Source organism: Varanus komodoensis, unplaced genomic scaffold (assembly GCF_004798865.1).
Source record: "Varanus komodoensis strain SLA01 unplaced genomic scaffold, ASM479886v1 scaffold2, whole genome shotgun sequence".
Lineage (NCBI taxonomy): Eukaryota > Metazoa > Chordata > Lepidosauria > Squamata > Varanidae > Varanus > Varanus komodoensis.
Window position 1 is genome coordinate 16992840 of NW_025335568.1, and position 23515 is coordinate 17016354.

Consider the following 23515-nt stretch of genomic DNA (forward strand, 5'->3'; position numbering starts at 1 on the left):
CACTCCCTTCTTAATAGCATTTGTCCATGCAGCATTTGAAAAAAGGGTTTCAAGAGTAAATGCATTCATCTTGGGGACGGGGGAGCTGAAGGGCAATTTTGAGTGAGAGCTGGTGAGAGGGAAAGGATAGACCATATTTCTCTCCACCACTTCTTTTATCGTGAACCTTTTTTTCTACCCTTAAATGGTAACAGAATTCTGTGTCATATATTTGTGTGCGATGTGTTGCTACTTGTTTTAGTAAGCTGTTCCATGGAGGAAAGTTAAGGAAAATAATATTTATTTATTTATTTATTAAAACATTTTTATGCCGCCCCATTCGCCGAAGCCTCAGGGCGGCTCACATCATTAAGTTAAAATAATTATAATATAAATTAAAAATATAATATTAAATTAAAATACAACAATACAGTATGAAATAAGCCGCCCTGGCCAGATAAAACCAATAATTTTAACAGTTAAAATGCCACTTGAATAAAAAGGTCTTCGCCTGGCGCCGAAAAACAAATAACGACGGCGCCAGGCGGACCTCTCTGGGGAGCGCGTTCCATAACTTAGGCGCCACCGCAGAGAAAGCCCTCCTCCAAGTACCCACCCTCCTAATTTCTTTCATGGAGGGTTCCTGGAGAAGGGCCTCCCCCGCCGATCTCAAGGGGCGGCTGGGCATATATGGATGCAAGCGCTCCTTCAGGTAACCAGGACCCAAGCCGTTTAGGGCTTTATAGGTCATCACCAACACCTTGAATTGGGCCCGGACTTCAATGGGAAGCCATTGAAGCTGACGGAGAACTGGAGTCATGTGAACACAACGCCCAGTCCCCGTCAGCAGCCTGGCAGCTCTGTTTTGAACCAGTTGAAGTATCCGGACCATCTTCAAGGGTAGCCCCACGTAGAGCGCGTTACAGAAGTCGAGACGGGAAGTCACCAATGCATGTGTCACTGTTGCGAGGCAGTCATACTCCAGATAGGGGCGCAGCTGGTGGATCAGCCGAAGCTGGAGGAAAGCGCTCCTCGCCACTGCTGTCACCTGAGCTTTTAGTGAAAGCTCCGGGTCGAGGAGCACTCCCAAGCTGCGAACCTTGTCCCTAAGAGGGAGTGCAACCCCATTCAGAACAAGGTTCAGTTCACCCTCTCCAAAGCCAGAACCACCAACCAACAGGACCTCCGTCAATATTTGCCATTGATCTAATCAAAATTTATCCAAAGTAAGCTTGTGCAAATGGCATTTTGAATATATTCAAGGAAATTTTATTATCTATGTCAGAACACCTAAAAAAGCAGTTAATAGATTTTTTTGAAGTTAAAAATGGGGGAAAAAAACGGGTTTCCTGATGTTGTTGTTTTTTTAAGAAAGGGATTCATTCTGCTAGCTGTACTTTGAAACAAATTGGAAGGAGCAGAATAATAATGCTGTTAAGCAGTGTCAAATTAAAATGGTCTTCCTCAAAATTTGAGGTCTTCTTCCTCAAATTAAAATGGTCACTTTATTAAATTATGAGCACATGTTAGGTTTGTTGTTTTTTTTTTGGAGGGGGGTTGGAGGGTGGCCGAGAACTGACATTCCTGTCAGTATTTGAATGTTAAAAATATAGGAGCAGTTGAGGCAAAGAGAAAAGGGTGTACACCCATTCAGTTCACAAGAAATACACTGGGCTGATCTTTATATGGGGAAGTGGTGGATAATTTCAGGAGATGTACAAGGGCTTGTCATTACGGGGAAATAGGATGTGATGTTTAGGCAACTCAAAGATAGGCCCTCTGGTCCAGTCTGTATTTGTAGTCATGTAAGCTCTAGCTCATCAGTGTAGTTTCCAGATTCCATTTCAAATACTTTCAAACAAATTCTAAACAAAAGTATGCATTCCATTTAGGAGGGAGAGGGAAAGAAATTTTTAAAATCTAATGTGTCCAGTGTGGGGAAGCCCGCAACTTTCTAACAGTCAGGAAGTTTCCCCTAATGTTCAGCTGGGATCTGGCTTCTTGTAAATTGATCCTGTTTTTCTGTGATTTGCACTCAGGGATGATTGAGAATTGATCCTTGCCCTCCTTCTTGTGACCATCTTTCTTAAATTGCGGTGTCCAGAATTGCCAGGAACACTGAAATACCTCTGAAAACATGGGAAAGTGGAACTGGATGTTCTGCTTTGGCTGAAGCAGAACCTGACTGGAAGCAGACCCTGACTTGCTATTCAAAAAGCAAGGCAATGCAACAGCCCAATGCTTGAGTGTGAAAGACTCAGTCCAAGGTAGATCAGGCTGGAATAGTAAAGCTAGCAGGCAAAACACAGTGAGTAGCCAGTGAGGCAGTTAGCCAGTCAAATGCATCTTCCTCATCAGTCCCTCACTAGTTGAACAAAAGACAACTTCTCAATAGCTGACATTTTTCTAAAAGAACCATATTTGAATAAGAGTGTGTAACTAGCATGCTCGATCTGGGGGACAAAAAAAACCCCAGACCAGACCAAAACCCTTATATTACTCAACTGTCTATTGGCCCTCAGCCATGACTGGTTCAATGTAATCATTAATTTCTCATCTGGAAGATCTGTAATGCTATTCCAATTTGTTCGTTTCCATTATAGCTCTTTTAATCTTTCTCATTGATTTGTTTATTGTTGACAAGAGACATGGAGAAAGCTTGGAGAAATTAGCCTTTGGAGGCAAGATTATGGGCCTGCAGAAGTGGTAGAAACAGTTAAGATAAATTGCTACCTTGGAATAAGCTCTAATCTTTGGGAATGCCTAGTAGCACAAGTGATCTAGAAATGGTAGGAAAGCACCATCTCTCTTATAATGGGTTTCTTTAGAGAAATATAGAGGTACCTCTGGAGAGTCTGCAAATAACTAGTAGGTGCTGAAGTTACTAACACAGTATAGATATGTGACCTTCTTCAATTCAAGCTAAATTTCAGACACAAAAAAACTGAATTAGAACATTTCAAGTCACATTTTTAAAATAAATATATCAGATTAGAAAAATGTAATATAGAATCATAGAACAGAACAGTTGGAAGGGGCCATGAAGGCCATCAGGTCCAACCCCCTGCTGTTGCAGGACACCAGTTTACACCATCCCACTCAGATGGCTGTTCAGATTCTTTATAGAAAGAATTTATGTCTAGAAGTTAGAGATTAAATTTGAGGAGCTCCACTTTGAAAAAAGTTGCTCTAACTTTTCACAGTCATGGATTCTTTTTGCTATATGTTTATTTGCATCTTTCACCTATTGTGTATATTACATAACTGAGTTTGTTTTTGAATATAAAATATATTCCTTCTAAAATTCTCAGGGGCAAATGAAATGATGTGCTACCTATTTATTTTAATGGGATAATTATTCTAATATTTCTTCAGATATTTTGGAACACTTCTGGAAAGCATACTCAAAAGTTTACAGACTTTGCAATCCACTACAATCCCCTAGCCTATTACTGTTTAAGAAGTTATTTAAATGCAGGAGACTTCTTAGGGTTTTTAAAAGTAATGTGTGTTTCCCAGAAATTAAGTACCATTCTGTTAAATAGTAATTTGGCCAGTAAACTGGCATTTTTCCTATTTTGCGTTAGTAGGGTTTAATTTGTTACTTTTTGGTATTTTATTTAATAAGTAGGTGTGAAACTTGAAGCTTTGAGAACCGATGTAATCTGCAAAGGATGTTGTTTTTCTCTTTTCCAAACTATCCACAGCTGTTGCCAGTGTAACCTGACTTTCTCATTGCTCTGGTCTCATTTCACCAATCCTTCAGTATTTGCACTGGCGTCTCTCTCCTTTTTTAATTCAAAAATGATCAACTTTCTTCAACATTAGTTTCGCTGCCTGTATATGGCTGGTTCATGTTCTCTACCATAGCATTCTCTTTTTAGGATTTTCCTGAAGATGGCAGCATACAGAGGAGCAAGTGATACTATGGATAGATTTGCTGCTGAAAATGGCATCCTTGTGTCTTATGTCCTTCCATGAGATTGACAAAAATGATCCTTTGTTTGGTATTCAAGACAAGTCTTTTGACCCAAGTTTCCACCTGCTCTACAAAAACCCAGTGAACTATTCCTATGCTGTGGCCATATTCATGGATCCCATCATGGATCTATGCTGGCTCATGACCATTCGGCTAAAAAAAAAACACAAGGAGACGCTATACCTGGGTTGTTTCTTGTGACATATGAACCTGCAATTCTGGGTTGCTGAGGGATGAAAAACTCATCTCTGGGTTGTTTATTTGCTACAACCCAGTGTTCTGGGTTTGGATATCATTGGAAGTTATGATACATAATCCAGGGATGCAGCATGGATCAGCAGTTTGTTTAGAGTAAATCCGGCCTGTGTCTGGTAACATGTCATGATTGCTTGGGGAAACAATATCAGGTCTATCAGACATGTAAACACCATATTGAAAATGGTCAAATGAACTGCAACTTAGACATTTTTTGTTGAATTGTTTGGTATTCAGAGGAACATGCACTAATTTAGATAATGGCTATTTAAGGCACCTAATAACTTTACATTAAGGATGTGACCATTTTTTAGGGTTGAATAATTTCAGTTGGCTTAATTTATTTATAGTCAGCAAGGGTCTTGAACTGAAATAAATTACGCTGACTAGAATTGTAATTTAAGGTTTCTGTATTCTCATTACTTAGCTGGGTGGAATATTCCTTCTTTATTTCTTAAGTACTTACTAATTAATCAACTGTGAATAAATTTGGAAACTATATCAGGATTGATTTATTTAAAAAGGTATAGGAAGCCATACTTTCTAATCTAGACATCTATCCCAAAACTCAGGGTATGGCTGGTATAAGTCATGGTTATTTAATGCTAAGCCTAGTGGTGCTCTCTGACTCACACTTTCTGTTCCAGATTTGAGTTCTGGTGCTGAAAAAGTATACCATGGTCCTTGGTGCAGAACAAGGAATATTTTTATTCCTGAACAGACATTTATGTGGAGAATGGCACCCTTGCTGGAGGTTTTCACAAGTGCAGTGCACAGTACTTCATCACTGAATGCCTTTCAGTATGCCCTCATGGTCCATCATTCACCCTACAATGAAGCATTATGCTTTGCCTTTACTGGCAGCAATAGCTGGCACCCTTTTAATTTCCCGGCCCTGGGAACTAGAGCACATCTGTTTCTAAGCATGGCTGAGCTAGAGGTGATCCCATACATAAGCTGTTCAAGAGGACCACCCAAGTGGCTGTTCTGGAAAATAAAATATAGGCACTTTAGACCACCTGTTTGTCCCCCACATTTTGTGTGTATCCCCTTCCTGTACCAATATATGGAGTATCAATGTGCACTTCGATAGAGCAGATCCTTCTCATTTTTCTGAAGGTGATCTCTGCTGTTCTAAGACCACACACAAAATTAATTAGCGTCAACAAGGAGGTTTGTTTCCATACCACACGCTTTTCAGCATGTTGTTGGCAAAGTTAGTTGCTGCCTTGCTCTACCACTGTTGGAAAGTCAGCATGTCCTTTAAAAATAGTTGAGCTGATGATACATTGACCAGAAGTTCTGTTCAGTTCATCAGAGTACATGGAAAATGTGTGAGCACATGGAATTCTTGGTGGAGAAATAGAATTGGAGAAGTCACCTAATTGCCTCTCAAGTTATTGTAGAACTAATTCTAATAAACTGCCCAAATTTAATCATGATGAAAAGATGTATAAAGTGGGGAGCAGAGCTGAAACAGAAGTGTTTCCACAGTGAAGGTACATGCACGCACTTCTTTTTTAGCAAGCCTACCTTCCTACCTTCTTACGAACTATGGAAACTTTCCAAGCTCTGAATTCTGCTCGTCACTGAAGCCCATGTGCTGGGGGAAGTACCCCTTTGGTCAGATAAGGGTAGAAAATTGAAATAGCATTTAACTTTGGTACTAGTTTACAGGAGTACCTCAATGAGGAAGGGATGGAGAGAGATGGACCAGCCTCTGTTCCCACTATCCAAAGTGGACTGAAAGCAAACTTATTAGGTCAACCTCTGCTTTCACCACTTCCCATCACTTATTGGCTGTGGGCACGGAGCTAGTGTGGCTCAGGGAGACAGATTATTATTCTTTTCATCAAAATGTTGACTTGCCTTTCACATATTGCTAAAAGTTGATTTTGCATTCTGTCTTCATCCTTAAAATGTTCCTAAATGTTTTAAGCATACAAGCACAGGAACATAATTTTGGAGGTGGCCATGAGTGGTGGCCATAATTTACTTGAAGTATGCTATGCAAGTCTCATAAGGTTATAAGGTCATTTAGTTTTGTTAAACTTGTCCAGCCATCAGAAGAGATGGTTATTATACATTTAAGACAGGCAAAAGTCATTATCAGAACAGTCTTGGAAGCAGAACAAGTCAAAACATGCAGATGATGGCATTTCCAAACAAGAATATTCCCAAAGAAAGTGGCGGTTCTTTCCCCAAAGGCTAGCAAAGGTGAGCATCCCAAAAGATCTGCAATTGGGATGACCCTTTCAGACAGACAGGAGGGTTGAAGGCAAGGCAAAGCTAATTTCTAAATTGAATGCTTGCTTGGCAAGAGAAGAGCAGTACATACTGTATTAGGAAAGCTGCTTGGTGCAAATCGTGTAGCTCTGGCAGAATTAGTAGATATACTAAATCAATGAAACTATAATTAGTGGACAGGAGAGTAAAGTTGGAGGACTTCTGTCCTTATGGAGAAAGACTGCATGGGGTGCGTATGGGCTTGGAAATTCGTTGTATACCTTTCCCATTTACAGGAGCATTGATGAAGTTGATTTGACATGGCATTCTTCAAGAAAATTATCCTATTGTGTTTGTCCATAGCCTTAGGTTTGAAATGCGCTTCTCATTTCTGGATAGCTTTCCCTGTTTGATCAGCGTGAACAATATTTGGTCAGTGGCCTGGCCACTGACATGACTTTAAGGGAGTGCCTTATTTAGCTCCAAAACCTATAAGCCTTTAAACTTTAAATGTGGGGACGATTAACAGGCCTGGCCTCCCACCCGCCCCCCACCAAACACTTCTTGTTAGACAGAAAGCCCTTCAGCATAATGCATTATTACATGGTCTTTTTATGAGAGGAGTGTCTTCCAAGGTAAGCTTGCTGAAATTGATATCCTGAAATCTCTCATGCTGTCTCAGTTTCACGCTGATTTACAGAAAGGCATGGTTCATATGTAACGCTCCAGCAAGCCAAGGTTAAGCTATAGTTTGTAAACCTGATTTTTAGGAAGCATGAAAACTATAGGTTCCCAATTGGACACCACGAGAAGCTGTAATTAAATGAATGAAGAGACTTCATTTCAGGCTAGGTCTCTGGGGTGGAGGAATGGGAAAATGTATACTGCATGGGTCAAAGTAGAAGCATTACTTTGAGAAATCTTGCAATGCATGAGATGTACATTGAAGCAACTACATTGAACACAACTCCATCCTTATTGCCCTCTGCATTTTACAAACAGGTATCAACTCAGTGACTGGGTTTGCATGTTGGCATGTTTTGCCATGGCTTATTTAAGTCAGTGTTGCCTGTAGGCACCTGAATATTCAAGCTGGTGGGATGAACAGGGTTGAACGGCTGTTGCAGAACCTATGACCTTTTGAGGGGTTATGTGACTCCTTACTGCTATGAGTTTGGACAGCACAACAAGCCATGGTTGCAATTTGAATATTCAAAATGGCTGCCAGCGTGTATTGCAACTCAATACAGCCAAAATAAATAAATCATGATGGGTCGTTTGATCATCATCCAGCATTTCTATTATTTTTAACTTCAGTGGGAGTAATATATTGGGCGTGTGTGTGTGTATGTGACCACACAGTGTTCAAATTGACAGTTTTAAAGGATATAGTAAATGGATAAACATTTGATTACTGCACCTTGACTGAAGAGCAAGGGAAACTGGGGAGCAGGAGGCAAACCAATGATTTCTGGTCAGACAAATTGCTGGGATGCCTTTGAGTTACAAAGAACAGTGAACAGTGTCAAAGGTTTGGTGGAATGGTCAGTGTGTCTTACTGGTGACAGGAATAGCATTAGGGAATGATTTGGCCTGTATATCACCGTTTAGCTTTAGCCAAAGGAGGACACTCAGGAAAACTGGCCACGTCAGCCAAAGTACTTTCCCTTTCTCATTAGACTAGAGTATGCCGTGTGAAGTTTTCCTTTCTCCATGACTGTCATATTTGCAATCCAGCTGAAATGTTAGGATTTCAAGACAGGACCTTATATGGATCAACACTTATTAAAGAACAGAGAGCAGAGTGTAAAAACAATTGGTCAGATTTCGCTATGGAGGGGTGTTTAGTGGATGTTTAGTTTTCACATTTTGACAAATTTAGGGTTAGGAGTGAGACAGCAAATTTGCAGATAAGGCTGAAGGAATTAGGGTTAGGGATGGATGAACACACCCCAGGCGAGTTCATCATTTATTCAGAATGCATCCATCTCTGTTTTCCTTCAAAACAAGCCTCTGCTCCTTGTACAAGAGCTTTCGAGCCTGTGAAACATCAAGCTGCATCTGGGTAGCTGTGGTTCAGAATCAGGTGGTGCTTCCTTGGAGCCAGAGCTGTGGTGGCAACCACAGCAGGGGAAATGCTCAGGAGCCTACAAGATGACTAAAACTTGGGGCTGTGAGGTGCTGCTGTCCTCCTTCCCCAGGCAGAGCCGAGGTGATGGAAGCAGCAGGGCATGAGAACATGCCTGCGAAGAAGCTTGCTGTCAGTTTCTAATCAAAATTGTGGATTTGGTCCAGCCTTATTAAAAAGGTGAATGTTATAAATGGGCAAGGTTTAATGAGCAACCAGTTATGCATTTTTGCATTGTTGCTAATTAGCATAGTCGCAACAAAAAGACAAAAGGATCGAAAAGGATCTCTCCACAATATGGAAATAGGCATTAACATGATCAATGTAGTTCACTGTCAGCAAATATATAGGAGGACAAAATCCTTAATACATATTGCTGACTTGCTTAAGGAAAAGATAATGGAATTATGGCAGATGGCATGACAGCTACAAAACAGGCAAACCCCATGTTGGGGTTCATTAGAAAAAGGATCTACAATAAAATGGCCAGGGTGCTTTTATAGAAGACTGGAGCACTGGTTTGCCTGAACAACAACAATGACATAAGAGTCCTGTGGGAGTGATGCCTCAGTGCAAGCAGGAAGTCATTTCTAGTCTCTTCCATCAGTCCAGAGCCTAAAAAACTGTCAAGGATGGAAGCTGCTCCAAATGCCAGGTCTGGTGGTCAGACATATGGATGCACTGGTCTCTTGTTGGTTCCTTGTGACAAGGGGTCCCTTAATAGGACAATCTGGGTGTCTAGGTGTCATTTCCCTTTGTTAAAACCCAATCTACAAGGTTCATTTTGGTGTCATCTTGTTTCTGTTTGCTGCTGCTTGAATTGGTTTGCATAATATGAATTGCACGGCCTCTTTTGTTTGCAATAAAGGCAGCAGTTTTTTGTGTACTGGGCTGGACCCAGACTGGACCCAGGGCTGGACCCAGACCCAGCATTTTTAGAACAGACCCACTGAAAACTGTGCAACTTGAGTTACTCATGCCTTAATTTCCATAAGTTTCAGTGGAACTACTCTAAGTATGATAACCTCTGGATTGAACCCCCTTTCAAGCACTTTATGGGTGCCTTTGATGCTGGGGCAATAGGTATGTTGGTTACTGATCTTGATCGGTTGCATCCTGGCATGCAAACATATGAGTGACATGCAAAATTACGATTTTAGATTAAAGCAAGTAACTGCACTGTATCACTGACCCAGGATTCTGCCACAGTAAACAGTTTATTTAGTGTCATGTGCATGGACAAAGTAGAAGGTAAAGCAGAACGTCTGCATACCTAGCAGTAATAATGTGTGACTTATGCAGTGAAAACACTATTTTGAGATCCGTTTGTTTATGCAAAGAGATGTGCTCTACCGTTATGAAGGTTGGAGCGATCTTGAAGGTTATGAATTTGGGGGAGTTTGAATATTGACAAAATAAGATCTCCCTACACTGTATATTAAAATGCGTATTCATGTCAAGGCTACACGTATCCTACGCTAATCACTATAATGTTTCAAGCAAATGCACAACAAGGGCAATGGCAGCTATTTATTTGGTTTCTTTATTGGTCTGGTTGTCCCTTGCAAGAAACCCAAGGTGGTTTATGTCATCTTCCTGCTCTTCTCCCTTTTATCTTCTCAATAGCCCCATCAGGTAGGTTACTCGGAGAGTCCATGAATGGTCCAGAATTACCCAGGAAGCTTCATGGCCAAATGGGGACTAGAACCCAGAACTCCCAAGTCCTAGTCCAACCTTCCAACCATTATGCCACATGGGCTCTCACAGTAACCATGATTCTTCGATGAATACACACTACATCCCTATATGGGCATTCGCCATCACATTTGTGTGATGGGGGGGAAACCACGTTGCACCTGCCAGCCCTGGCCCTGCTCCCTTCCACACTTTGGAGAGTAGAACTCTGAAGCAAGAAGTCTGCCTTATGTTTGTTGGTTCCCTGCATGATTTGGAGAACTTATTGTTTCCTATGACTGCAGTTGGTTGTAAATCAACTTCTTCGTGACTCTCTATCCATTCCACAAATCTATTGCCCATCATCAGCCAACATTCTACCAAAGACTGAAGCGATTTTCAGCCTTCATAGGAAAGGAGACATTTCATGAAAAGTACAGATCTTTTGTACTGATGAGACACTAGTTACATGGTCTTGACATCACTTGCATGAAACATTGGGTTAGTTTCGAAGAAGAGTAATTTTTATAGCACAATGGCTCCAATTAACTGATAAAGACCAAGGTCAAGGTGACAAAGGGAAGTTATTCCCAGCTACTTCCTGTTTCCTCAGGGGCTTCTTTCTTTTACAGACTTATCCAAACAGTTAATGAACTTTATCTTGAAAACCTGCTTGTTTGATGGCAGTGTCTGAGGAGGAATATGTCCAAGAAATTCCTTCAGGTCAAGAGAGTAATACAGTTAGATCAGCAGAAGTTTTTCTTATAATGGTCTTTTGACGGTGCCATAAGTCAAGGACAGCTCAAGTCTGCTTGCCTGGTAGAGAGCTCTGTATGAGTCACCAACTGCATTTTGATATCTTTGTAAAATACTTGCCTTATAGTCTTCTACCTATATAACTAGGAACTCAATGAGCTACTTCTGAGAAGTTTAGTATATAGTAAAGGTGTTTTGGGGTTAATTACTACTTTTTCATTCACCACTTACTAGTAACATTACATTGATACTTCTCTTTATACAAATGCATGTTTAATGGGATTTTTCAAAAGTGAAGGAAGGAAGCCATCCTAAAGACCATTAAAACTGAGCAAAAAGCAAAGTCCATAAAAAGCCAGATCAAGTTTTAAAAAGTTCCAAATGCTCTATCTTAAGCCCACATCTATCAGCATGATTTTTAATTGTTATAGTTCCTGTCTAACTTTCTTAATAGTGCTTCAGACATGATGGTCTCGTTTAATATTGGCCACGTCTCCATCAGCCACTCTCAAGATTTAAATATCAGACGCTACGGCATGTTAGAGGGTTGCAAAGGTCATGGAGTTTCTGCCTCAGGCAAAACCAGATTAATTTATAATTTCAAGCTTTTTTGAAAAAAGCACAAGTTGAACCTTTAACCTGGTGTTTCCTGTTGAATGATTACAGGATGTGAAAATAGAGTCAGTGCAACAGCATATTCATAGTTATTAATGGAATTGGTCTAAACTATTGTTACTTTGTGCTAGATTCCATGGGGAAGTTATGTAAAGTAAACTTAGACATAGCCACATTTTATTGAGTAAGTGGATGCAGAATATTGTAATTAGTTATTTAAAATGGAGATTGATTATTGCTTGTCAAGTTTCATCGCTTGGCATAAGTGGTATTGGAAACACGAAACAATCTTCCTTGTTTTTAATGTTAGCAATCGGTAGACCATCTGATAACCCTACCCTTCCTGCAGGAAAGCATTCCACAGAAGGATTGTTTCACATTGCACAATTCCATAGGTTTTGATGGGGTCTTATCTAGGTGTTCATCAAGTTCTTGCTTACCTTACACAATAGGATGGTCTCAGACCAGATACAAGGCTATTTGCACCAAAAGTGTTTAAATATTTAAATATGAACTGCAATCTGATGTCATTTCATATCAAAATTTGGGTGACATGAAGGGGTAACTGCATGGTATTATGTCCAAGCATTGGTATCAAGTAAGTTGTAGGGTTTGGAGTCATTTTTCCTATTTAAGGGATGTGGGGACAGATTCAGAGAAAGAAAAGGAGCTGCTAGAATCCACAGCTAAAATTCCAAGGCCAGAAAAAAAATGATAAGCTAGGTAGTCATTAAAAATCATTTTAGTTTGGAAGGTAGGGGCAGTATTCAGTTCAGAATCAACTCCCTACCATGATGCTTTCCATTACACTCATTTTAATTGTTAATTTATTTGTATTTATAGGATTTTAAATCTTTCAAGTCGAGATGCACCGGGTTTTAATATTTTTACTTGTATAATTGTTATATTTATGTATTTTGTTTTTGTTGTGAGCCGCCCTGAGGCTTTGTTGCGATGGGGGGCGGCATAAAAATGGTATAAATAAATAAATAAATAAATAAATAAATAAATAAATAAATAAATAAATGCTTTCTCTGGTAGCTAGCTAGTATTTTCTTTACAAGCTAGTTTCTCTAGCTAGTATTCTAATACGTTTCTTTCATTATTGACTTCCGCAATACTCATCATTTTTACTTTCAAGCCAGCCTGGGTGGTTAGTATTAACACCATGAAGCCTTTCTTTTCTTTTTGGACTTTCTTTTTGAAAGAAAGCCCTTCTCCAAGTAGGAAGGAGGGAAAAGAATGGCCTTATTAGCACAGACTGGAGTCATCGACTCACTGTACAGAGGAGGGCCCCAATGTTGTGAGCACCCCCCATTTTTTTTCCTTTCCAGCTGATTGAAACAAAAAACTTGTAAAATAGCATCTTTCAATGCTAAAATGTCTTAATGACAAACAGGTGAGATTTCTGGGTTTGCTAAGTAGGGTTTGTTCATAACTTGGACATTCATGGCTGGGTGTATTATAATCAGGCTCGTTATGATACAAACACAATGGTATTTTTTGGCTTATTTCTGTAGTAAGACAAGTTGTTGCTTTGCTGCTGGAAGGTTAATATCTCTAAGTTGTTGTAACTCCTTGCTGAGTACCCTACAGGTATTTAAGTAAGAGAAAAAAATGGTATTTGTAGGTGAAATTGTCAGCAGTAGAAACATAGAAACAGAGCAAGTCAGAAGGGGTCTCCTGGGCCATCTAGTCTGACCTCCGGCACCAGCCGGCTACACTCACGACATGCCCACCATGTGGACGTCCAGCCTATCCTTGAACACTCGCACTGATGGGGCCTCAACGACCTCTTGTGGAAGCCCATTCCACACCCTTGGGGTCCTGACTGTCAGGAAGTGCTTCCTGGCATCCAAATGGAACCTTGGCTCCCTGAGCTTTGCTCCATTGGAGCGTGTCCTGCCTTCCTCTGCAGGGGAGAACAGGTCTCTACTCATCTCCATGTGACATCCCCTCACATACCTGTATGTCGCCAACATATCCCCTCTGAGTCTCCTCCAGGCTGAAGAGACCCAGTTCCCTCAGTCTCGCCTCATATGGCATCCCCTGCAAACCAGCCACCAACCTTGTGGCCCTACGCTGCACTGACTCCAACCTGGCTATATCCTTTCTGTAATGTGGGGCCCAAAACTGAACACAATACTCCAATTGCGGTCGCACCAGAGTCGTGTAGAGTGGTAGTAATACCTCTCTTGATCTAGAAGCCACACTTCTGGCTATGCAACCAAGGGTGGTGTTCGCCCTCTTGACCACCGCATCACACTGCTGACTCATGTTTAGCCTGCAGTCAACCAGCACCCCGAGGTCCCTTTCACAAGTGCTGCTCTCCAGCCACTTGTCACCTAACCTGTACTTATGACAGCTATTCCTATGCTCCAAGTGCAAGACCTTGCACTTATCCACATTGAACGTCATCCTGTTGTCTCCTGCCCACTTCCATAGTCTGTCCAGATCCTTTTGGACCTGGAGTACCTGCTCCTCAGTTGTGGCCACTGCTCCAGTTTTAGTGTTGTCTGTGAATTTGATCAGCAGACTGTTCACCCCTTCTTCCATGTTGTTAATGAAAAGATTAAACAGGATCAGCCCCAGGACAGAGCCCTGGGGGACCCCGCTTGTCATTGGCCACCATCCTGATGATTCCCCGTTAATGGTTATCTTCTGCTTTCAGTCAGTCAACCATGCCCTAATCCATTGGACAGTGCTTTGGTGTATCCCAAAACTCCTCAGTTTCTCCACCAGGATATCATGGGGCACTTTGTCAAAGGCCTTGCTGAAATCCATGTATACCACATCCACTGCATCCCCTCCATCTAGCATCTTGAAACCTTGTCATAGAATTCCACAAGGTTTGTCTGGCAGGACCTGTTTTTGCGGAAGTCGTGTTGTGTGGCTGTCAGCCTCCCTTCCCTATCTGGCATCACTAGATCTCTATTATGAGCCTTTCCATTGTTTTTCCTACAATTGACATAAGGCTAACCTATAATTCCCCATGTCCTTTCTACTACCCTTTTTGAAAATTGGGACCACTGATGCCACCCTCCAGTCCTCTGGAATTTCACCTGTTCTCCACACGTTCTCAAAAATGGAGGCCAGTGGGTGTGAGAGAACCCCTGCCAACTCTCTAAGTACTCTTGGGTGTAACCTGTCAGGGCCTGGTGCCTTTGTAATGTCCAATGCCCTGAGGAGCTCCTCGACTTCAAGGGGGATGACTCTAAACTGTGCCCCTACGTCCCCAGCCTCATCTAATCTCCTATGTGGATATCCCCCGTCCTGCTTTGGGGAGAACACAGAGGCAAAATACTCATTTAGCATCTGTGCCTGTTCCCTCATATCAGTCACTGGATCTCCTTCTTTAGTGGTCCCACCACTTGTCTCCCCTTCCTCTTCCTATTTACATGCTGAAAGCAGCATAGGGTCTTGGGCTGCTAATTTTTTAAAATTATACCTGCATGCTTTTGAACAATGGTTGTTCTTGGATATTTGCTTAACATTCATTGGTGAGGTCATTGCTCTAGAATAGAAATGATAAATTTATTTACTTAAAAACCTCTGCATTAAACATTGTTCTCACTGCTGTAGGATGTAGAAAAATGAGTTAATTTGAAAGCTGTGTGGACTTTGACAAAATCAGCTACTGTATAACATTTGTAGATTTTATGGCATTCTTGGAAAATGGCTATGGGTACAGTTGCATGTGATGAAGTGTGACCCTTCAGTTGGTAAATAGCATACTAAATTATCTTTCCTTTCATCTTTATATGAAAATAAATTGGCAAGCTAATGCCTATGGTCTGTTGGGCACCATTTCTAAAACAGCAGGAGAAACAGTCCAGATACATTTAAAAAAACAAAGCTAACTTGATAATTATTAACTTGATGCATGTAAAACATGCTCTGTTGTTTAGTCATTATGTATGTTTAGAAATGGGAGCCACTTCCATGGAACTGCTCTAGATCGGAGGACCTATTGGTAGACTTGTTGATTTGCACTAGAGTTTCTGATTCACAATTGGTTAACAATAATAACAACATAACTCCCCACCTCCAGGAAACCCCAAAACCATATTATAGGAGCAATATAATTTAGGAGAAAATCAGGAAGCAGTTATCTGTGCAGAAGGACTGTGAGCTCAGTTATGGCACTGAAAGCAAATTTTGCCCATCAGCATGGTGTTCCTTACTGCTCATTTTATAAACTGGTTTATGCATAATACAAAACCATTATAACAAATTCTGAGGATGAAGCATAGTTAAGTCCTGGGCTCCCCCCCCCCCCCCACACACACATCTCTGCTGGAGCCACACAGAGAATTTTGAAATTGCCTGCTTCCATTTTAGATGAACCATAGTTCATTGTTGCATCGAAAGCCTGCATTGTACTTCATGTTAACTATTAAAATTAAAAACTATTTTAATTTTATTGAAACAACATAGCTTCTTAAACTTTGGTTTGAAGAAGTTGATATGTTTCAAACAATCAAGATTAACCACTGTGTGATGGGCTCAGGAGACATGGCAAGCCGTGCTTAATGAGAAATGGAAGCCACACTCCAAAATACCTCCTTTGGACAAGGAGAGTGTAAGTCCACAGCCCTCCTGTGCTTGTTGTTAGAATGTTAAGTTATGTTTGGCAGTTTGACTGAACTAAACCCATGTCTATCTCCTGAGCTGTTGTTTTCATACCTTACTCCAATCTGGTGGACTTTGGGGTTCTTTCAAAAGTCATTGCAAGAACTAAGCAGATCCCTCAAGACAAAAGGCTGCCTAGATCTGTTCTACAGTTTCACTTACCAAAAAGTACAATAGGATTGAAATCCCTACATAGGTGCACCCCTGCATTCCAATTCCTGTGTTTAAAAAAAGAGGATTTCTGCAAAAATTCAATGTCATATTAAGAGTGTTAATCAGCTGGTGCACCTGTGAGGTAATACTATCTATTATATATAAATATCCGTTTCCCTTGAATAAACTATACTTGTGTCATGGGAACGCATCTGGACAGTGTGCAGTTTTGTTTTGTTTTTTTAAAGGGATGTGGAGATGATGTGAAGAAGATACAAAACTGTGAAACAGATAATAGGCCAAAATAACAACATGCTTGATATAGAAACTGTACATGGCCAACTTTATTTGGAATGTCTGCAATTCTCTTAAAGTATTCCCTTCACTTTTTTTCCATTCACAGCTTGAGAAAGGAGAGACTGGCTGGCAGAGAGAATAGAGATGGGAATCAACATTGTGCCCAGTTTTGTGGTCTACTAAGGACGCTGCGCTCTAGTGACTAGTAAGGATACCATGAGTGACTTGGCCGGGGGGAAAGCACTAACGGTAGCAAAGATAAGAGCTACAGAAAGTTTTTTAACGCTTCCCAGAGCTGCCTTTGCCTGTAGAACCAATTGTAGCTGCCAGGGCTTTGTAGCATCTGCTAGCTGTGTTTGCCCATTCTATAATGCCAAGCAACAGTTTAAGTGAACCATGGTTTGTTACTTTAGCCATAAATAAACAACAAAATGAACAACAAAATCACAGCTTGTTTTCTGATGCTTCTGACATTTTGCTCTCTTACCCATTTTGCCAGCTTCTGTAGTTGCTTGTTTTCATTTTGCTCTTGCCTGGTGCATCTGCTTAAGGTAGATAGCAGAATGAACAAACTAGAGATAAGTCACTGTGTTGGGCTCAGACATCATGACAAGCTGTGGTTTAAACAAGTGAGTAACAATAAGTTTGTCAATCAATATAAAATCATGGCTTTTATCTGTTTGCAGGTGGCTAGCAAACCATAACTTGTTTGCAGAAGTGAGTTTGGACAGCTAGATTTCAGCATATATCATGGTGTATCAGTGATACGTACAAATCAGTGTCATTGACTCATTTTCATTCAGATGTTTTTTCAGTCAGCTTTGGTGATCAGGCTTCTGAAGAATTTTTGAAATAAATTTTAACAGAAAAAAGGACATCTATTCAAGAAGGGATTGAAGAAGATGTCTAAACTCACAAAATACAACTTGTAATGAATAGTGCAATATGCTTTGTGCCAGCAACTTGAGATGATGCAGATTGAAAGAGATGAAGAGGTTTAAGGTTGCTGGCATTTTGCTGCCAAACTAAGTTCTTCTTTCTCTTTTAAAGGAAAAATGTATATGTGGAATAATTTGTAATTCTATCTCCTGGTAGGCTTTTCTATTTGCTTATTTGGATGAGTTCCTTCTCCAGTTCTGTTATGGATTTTGTTTTGCTTCTTAAGGGATGGCGACATTTTCATTGCAGATTCCTAGACAGATATTTGACAAGCATTTGAAATGATTTTAGTCCTGCGATATATTGCATTGTTCCAGGTATGGATCTGGAAGTGATTTAGGAGGTTGCTTTCTTGGTTAGCCAAGTATGTCTTAATAGGCGCAATGTGGACTTGGCACAATGACCAAAAAGCCAGTTCAAGGAGAATAATCTAAGAATGTATTTCTGTTAAGATGCTGTTCCTCTACAGGGGAATACTTGTGGCAAATGGAGGGATTTAACTAGACATAGAATGTAATTTGTAATATTAAGTAACCAGTGATGAAGTTAGATTTTAGTCTAATATTGTATGATGGTGGATGGTCCATGAATAAAGAGAAAAAAATCTGTTTGCGTTTTTCTATGTACAAGTCATACAAAACCAAAAATTAACCTTTACAGGGAAATCTTTCTTTGATCCTTACACTGAGGAGTAATTTAGCCACAGAACTTTGTAACTCCCTTACATAGATCTAGTGGGATCAGAAAAGGATGACCCTTTAAAAAAATTAAAGCTGTTCCATTATCAGTCAAGTTTGGAATAGTATGGATATGGTCATATGGTTACTGCTTCAGAGAAAGTGAGTATTCTTCCTTTGCACTTGCAGAAGGCACTCATTAAATATCAGATTGAAAACAAGCTAGAAGCATCTAATGTGCCCAGTAGCAATTATCAATGCATTTTTGAGAAGGACATATGCAAATTGATCATTTGCAAACTAAGTGAACTCTTTGTTGACATCTTATAGTCAGGCTGATTACCAGTAAACAGAATTTGCTCTGTATACCCATGGATACTTTCCTGGCTGCTACTTCAAATCTACCTTCCTCTAACCTGAGGCTAGTTTGACCACAGGCCAACTTTCTCTTCCACGTCTTGGCTTGCTCTGTGCTGAATACCATCTGTCATTATAACAAATAGTTCCTTTTGTTTACCTTCACATGGTTATTTTTTAACATGGCAATGTCACTGCAAGTAAAAAAAAAAGAATTTGTGATTTTTAAAATATAAATATTCGCTCTTATAAATTGACTATTGTATGATAAAATAGTTACAGCAAAAGAAATTGCAGGATTTCAGAGTTACATGATTTTTCTTCTTTCAGGGGTATTTCCCCTCAGGAAAAGCAGGAAACAAGCAAACTGAAAAACCAAACCAAGTGTGTGATAAATTAGAATACAACTATCAAATGAAAAAAACAGCTTGATTCTTTCCTTAAAAGATGAGAAACTGTTAGCTTAAATATGCAGCAAGAACATTAGGTCAGAAGTCTCCTAACTGCAGCTTTCATTATGTTAAACTGGACAGCTACGCTGGCTTTGTGAAACAAAAGAGGAGTATTGCAGGAGTCATTAACAAAAGATACCAGTGGAGTCAGAACACCAGCTATTAGGGAAATAGGATTTGATGCTAAGAAGTTGGTTCAAAACTGAAACTTTCCATTCCCAAACAAAAAGAATTACCTGTACTCTCAGGGTGGTTCCTGTTGCTTGTTGGGAAGACAATGGGAACATCAGATGCTACTCAGTTGGTCTGCCTTGTTGACCATTTGACACCCTACAGGACTGTAGGGTACAGGACTGATCCTGTCATATCCCCCAATCTGACTGCTTGTTCAGTGGATTATCCCTGGTGTGGTCTGGTTCTCACTGGTCTTCTGACTTATTGTTGGGACTGCTGGACTTTCAGTTAAGAATTCAAAGCCTACCTCATCTTCTAGTCCTGATTCAGTTTCTGAAGTGACAGGCTTGGAAGACTGTATTTGGGAAGAGCAGGCCTAGTCCCTACAGAAGTTCTTTAAGCAGGTTGACACTAGAGCATGCCTTTGGAGACTTGGCCTGGCTGGTAACTGATCAATGTTTTCTTCCCTTGGGAGACTCTTGCTAAGAAGTGGCCCACCAGTAGGGAAGCCCATTCTCCCTCCCAGTCTTACAGGACACATCTGTAGCTATGGTCCTCATAGGAAAGGAAAACTTATACCTTTCCATATGGGATTGTTTCTAGGAAAAGGGCACCCATTGGTATAGCTACCATAGAAGTGGGGAAAATTTCATAAGAATACAGTTGCTTCCTCAAACAATCCTGATGAAAAAAGCAGGAAGCCTAGCATTAAATATTTACTTCATGCAGTGCATAATTAACTTAGAGTCATTATTGCCACAGCATGTGACGATTGCCACCAACTTGATTTTAGAATTTAATTGAAGAGATATCTAGCAGTAGACTTGATCTGTGATGGCTAAGCAAGAACTCACCATTACAGGCAAAATGCTTCTGGATACCAGATGCTGAGAATGATTGATTACAGGGAAGGGCCTTTCCCTGCTTATGGGCTTTGTGGAAGAATCTAGCTGTGACTAAGGGTTACATCACAATGCTGACATCCAGTAGAACTGGATATGCATATATTCCTTTTGCCGCAATGGCATATGTACTACTGCTGTGGCTGCATATTAAAAGATAAACTGTTGTACAGTTTGTAATGTTCTGCTTCCTTCACTTTCTTTAACAGTTTTTAAGCATTTTCAGTTCCTTTGCAGTAAAAGAGCATATTTGCAAGATTTCTAAACATACTGGGATATGTTGTGGCTGCTTATGACTCCCCAGTCTGTCTTGGAATATATCTTGGTTTATATTTGAAAGGTCTGCTGTAAGACTTCTCTAATGCTGATAAAAAACAAGTAGGACACTCTTTGAAAATCCCCGATTTAGCTAATTATTATCATTACATTTCTGTACCACACATAGCTAAAACTGGCTGGGTGGTTCACAACATTTAAGTCACCCATCCAGATTTCAGCCAGACTCAACCCTGCTTAGCTTCCAAGATTAGGCAGGATCAGCTGCTTCAAGCTGTATGGAATTTGTAAATACAAATTAATTTCTTAGTCCTCACACCTTAGATTTCTTAAAAGAGTGTTTCAAGTGACCCCACTTGAATATCAGACTGTAGCACATAGTGGTTGTTGTAAAATAAGAAACTGAATTTGAGTGTAGTGCACACCTTTAGGCATCCTTTACCTTGAAATTGCATTTTCTTAGTTTGTTTCCATTAACATTAATATGGAAACAAATCATCCTAAGAACAATGGACTGTTGTCTACTTAGATTGTATATAAAGTATTAGAATTCAGTAGCTGGATATTCCTAGGCCAAATGTGCTCTCCCCTCTTTGAGTGCCTCTTTACTGGTCTGAAATCTGTAGGAACAGAATTTGCAAGCCAGTTACTTTAGATAAGCTGGTGACTTCCAGATGGGAGTGACCTCCAAAATTCCTGATCATTGTTCATCCTGGCTGGGGCTGATGGAAGATGAAATCTAAAACATCTGGATGGCAACAGTTTTGGGGAAGCTAATCGAGGGATAATGACTCACCATAACTCATTTTTCAGTGGGCAAATGGATCACAATTTTGTTTTTATAGATAGATATGCAGGCTTCCAAATTGGTCTTAGTCAGGTATTGGATTTACTCTTTCCCTCTTGTATTCATATTAATTTCAGGATCATATTATATGGATGTCATTCTGATTGAAGTTCTGTCTCTTTCTTGGTGACTAGAAGGTAATTTTGCCCTTTTTTAGGGTTTCTTGTCACTTAAAATTGACAACTGCTAGCCTTTATTTTGTTTAAAACTCAAGTCCAGGACCAAATGTCACATGGTTGCAACATGAATCTGCTGTGACCATATAAAACAAGAGAAATTGTTCTTTTTCATGGTGTGTTGTGTATGGTTCTGAATCAAAACTCAGGCATTCAGAATATTATCCTATTTAATGGATCTGCCTTAGTATCCATATCACTTTGATTTCTTACAACTAGGGATTGGTGAAGAATGCAGTTCAGGTTTTAATGTGAACTCACGTAATTTTGCACACTGGACCACTGTGCAAACTTAAACCCAGTTACCCTTTGAAATTCATGGTTCTCCAAAGGTTGCAGTGGAGTTCTCCAATTAAAAATATATGTGAAATTTCATATATTAGAGGAAATAATGTTAAAATGCATTAAGTTAGGGGAAAATTCCAATTTGCCAGTATTAGTAACACTCAGAAATATAGAAACATAGAAACAGTGCGAGTCAGAAGGGGTCTCCCGGGCCATCTAGTCTGACCCCCAGATCCAGCTGGCTCTGCTCACAACATGCCCACCATGTGCACATCCAAATATTTATTTATTTATTTATTTATGGATTTATATCCTGCCTTTTTCCTACAAAGGGCTCAAGGCAGCTTACAGCATTCTCCTCCTCCATCTTATCCCCACAACAACCACCCTGTGAGGTAGGTTGGGCTGAGAGTCTGTGACTGGCCCAAAGTCACCAGGTTGGCTCCATGGCCGAGCGGGGACTAGAACCCAGATCGTCTGAGTCCCAGTCCCAGGCTCTTAACCACTATGTCACACTGGCTCTCAATATCTCTGGACAAAGGTTGAAGTGCACGTCTAGCGTAAGATGAGATAGTTTTGCTATTGTCATTGGTCTTTTTGGGAAGCCACTATGACCGTGTAAGCGGATGATGTAGAAAAATCACACCATTCTGATATGGATGACATTGGGATGGGCCCATTGTAGCCCTGCAGATGTTTTGGCATGCAGTTCCTATCAGCCATAGTTCATATAGCCTATGGTGGGAGCAATCTAGAGGACTGCATGTCTATCCTTGGGTTAGGGTGAGAATTTGACAAAATAATGCCCTTTGATCCATCTGTATGTTATTTAAGTGGTTCAGAACTCCACAAGCATTATAAATATCCAGTAAAGAACAGTTCACCTCCAACATCCTCCACCCGCAATACCATTGGAGGGCTGAGAGACACCATCTTTGGCAATAGAGTTTGAACAGGAGAGAAATGTTTCAATCCAGACAGTGATCAGAGAGTAGTCAGAGGTGGCTTCTGCAGAGCAGCAACTAGTTCACAGAGAGCAATTTTTTGCTCAGGTGGCTTCCTAGCTCTGACATCGTCACTATAACCCTCCTACTCTTCACTACCATTTCAAGGCAGGAGAAGTAATCAGGAGAGGTAGTTTCTTCCATTCCTGAGAAATGGGTAGCTTTAAAGGAATCTTCTTCCAGCTTGAATCTTCTCTCCCAGTTCTTACCTGGTGTGCTGCTTGCATTAATGAGCAAGTACTGAGGAACATGAAATGTGGAGGTAAGGATTACCCAGTGGAATTGGTTTGGAAAGTTTTGTCAGGCTGTGTGTGTTTTACATAGATCTAAATAGAAAGAGCCTCTAGAGGGGTATGCGGCTCAGTGTTAGGTCCCAGTTTCAATAATTCTGTTCCTTGCTCTGCTGACTTGCTTGCTCTGCTCTGCACTGATGTCCTGAATGCTGGTTGAAGTTGGGTTCATGACATTTTCTCCACTTGTTTTGTTGACTGAAGTTGTAATCCAGAGATGCTGCCAGTAACCCTCCAAACTTGGAGGATGTTGGCATCCTATGTTGGGTAGAGGTTGCTGTTGTACTCCTCTTACTTTGCAAAGCAATTGGATGGCTGCTTTTAGCTAACTTTTGTGCTTCAGTGGGGGAGGGAAGAAAGCTTCTTTGGAGGTGTTGGTCTCCTCCCCTCTGCTCTCCTCAAACCCCTTCTCCAAGGTCAGTCTACAAATGTTGAGGAGCGG

At 40.5% G+C, this 23515-nt stretch overlaps 1 protein-coding gene across 2 annotated transcripts in view; it reads left to right on the forward strand.

The window, feature by feature from the left end:
* BMPR1B (bone morphogenetic protein receptor type 1B) overlaps positions 1-23515 on the forward strand; it is a 228063-nt gene that overhangs the window by 12904 nt on the left and 191644 nt on the right. Inside the window, exon 2 of one of the 2 annotated variants that reach the window (XM_044429418.1) lies at positions 16801-16899. The exons of the other annotated variant lie outside the window; for it this stretch is intronic. The gene's annotated coding sequence lies outside the window, so the exon portion shown is untranslated. The remainder of the gene's footprint in view (positions 1-16800; positions 16900-23515) is intronic. 2 annotated transcript variants of the gene reach the window in all.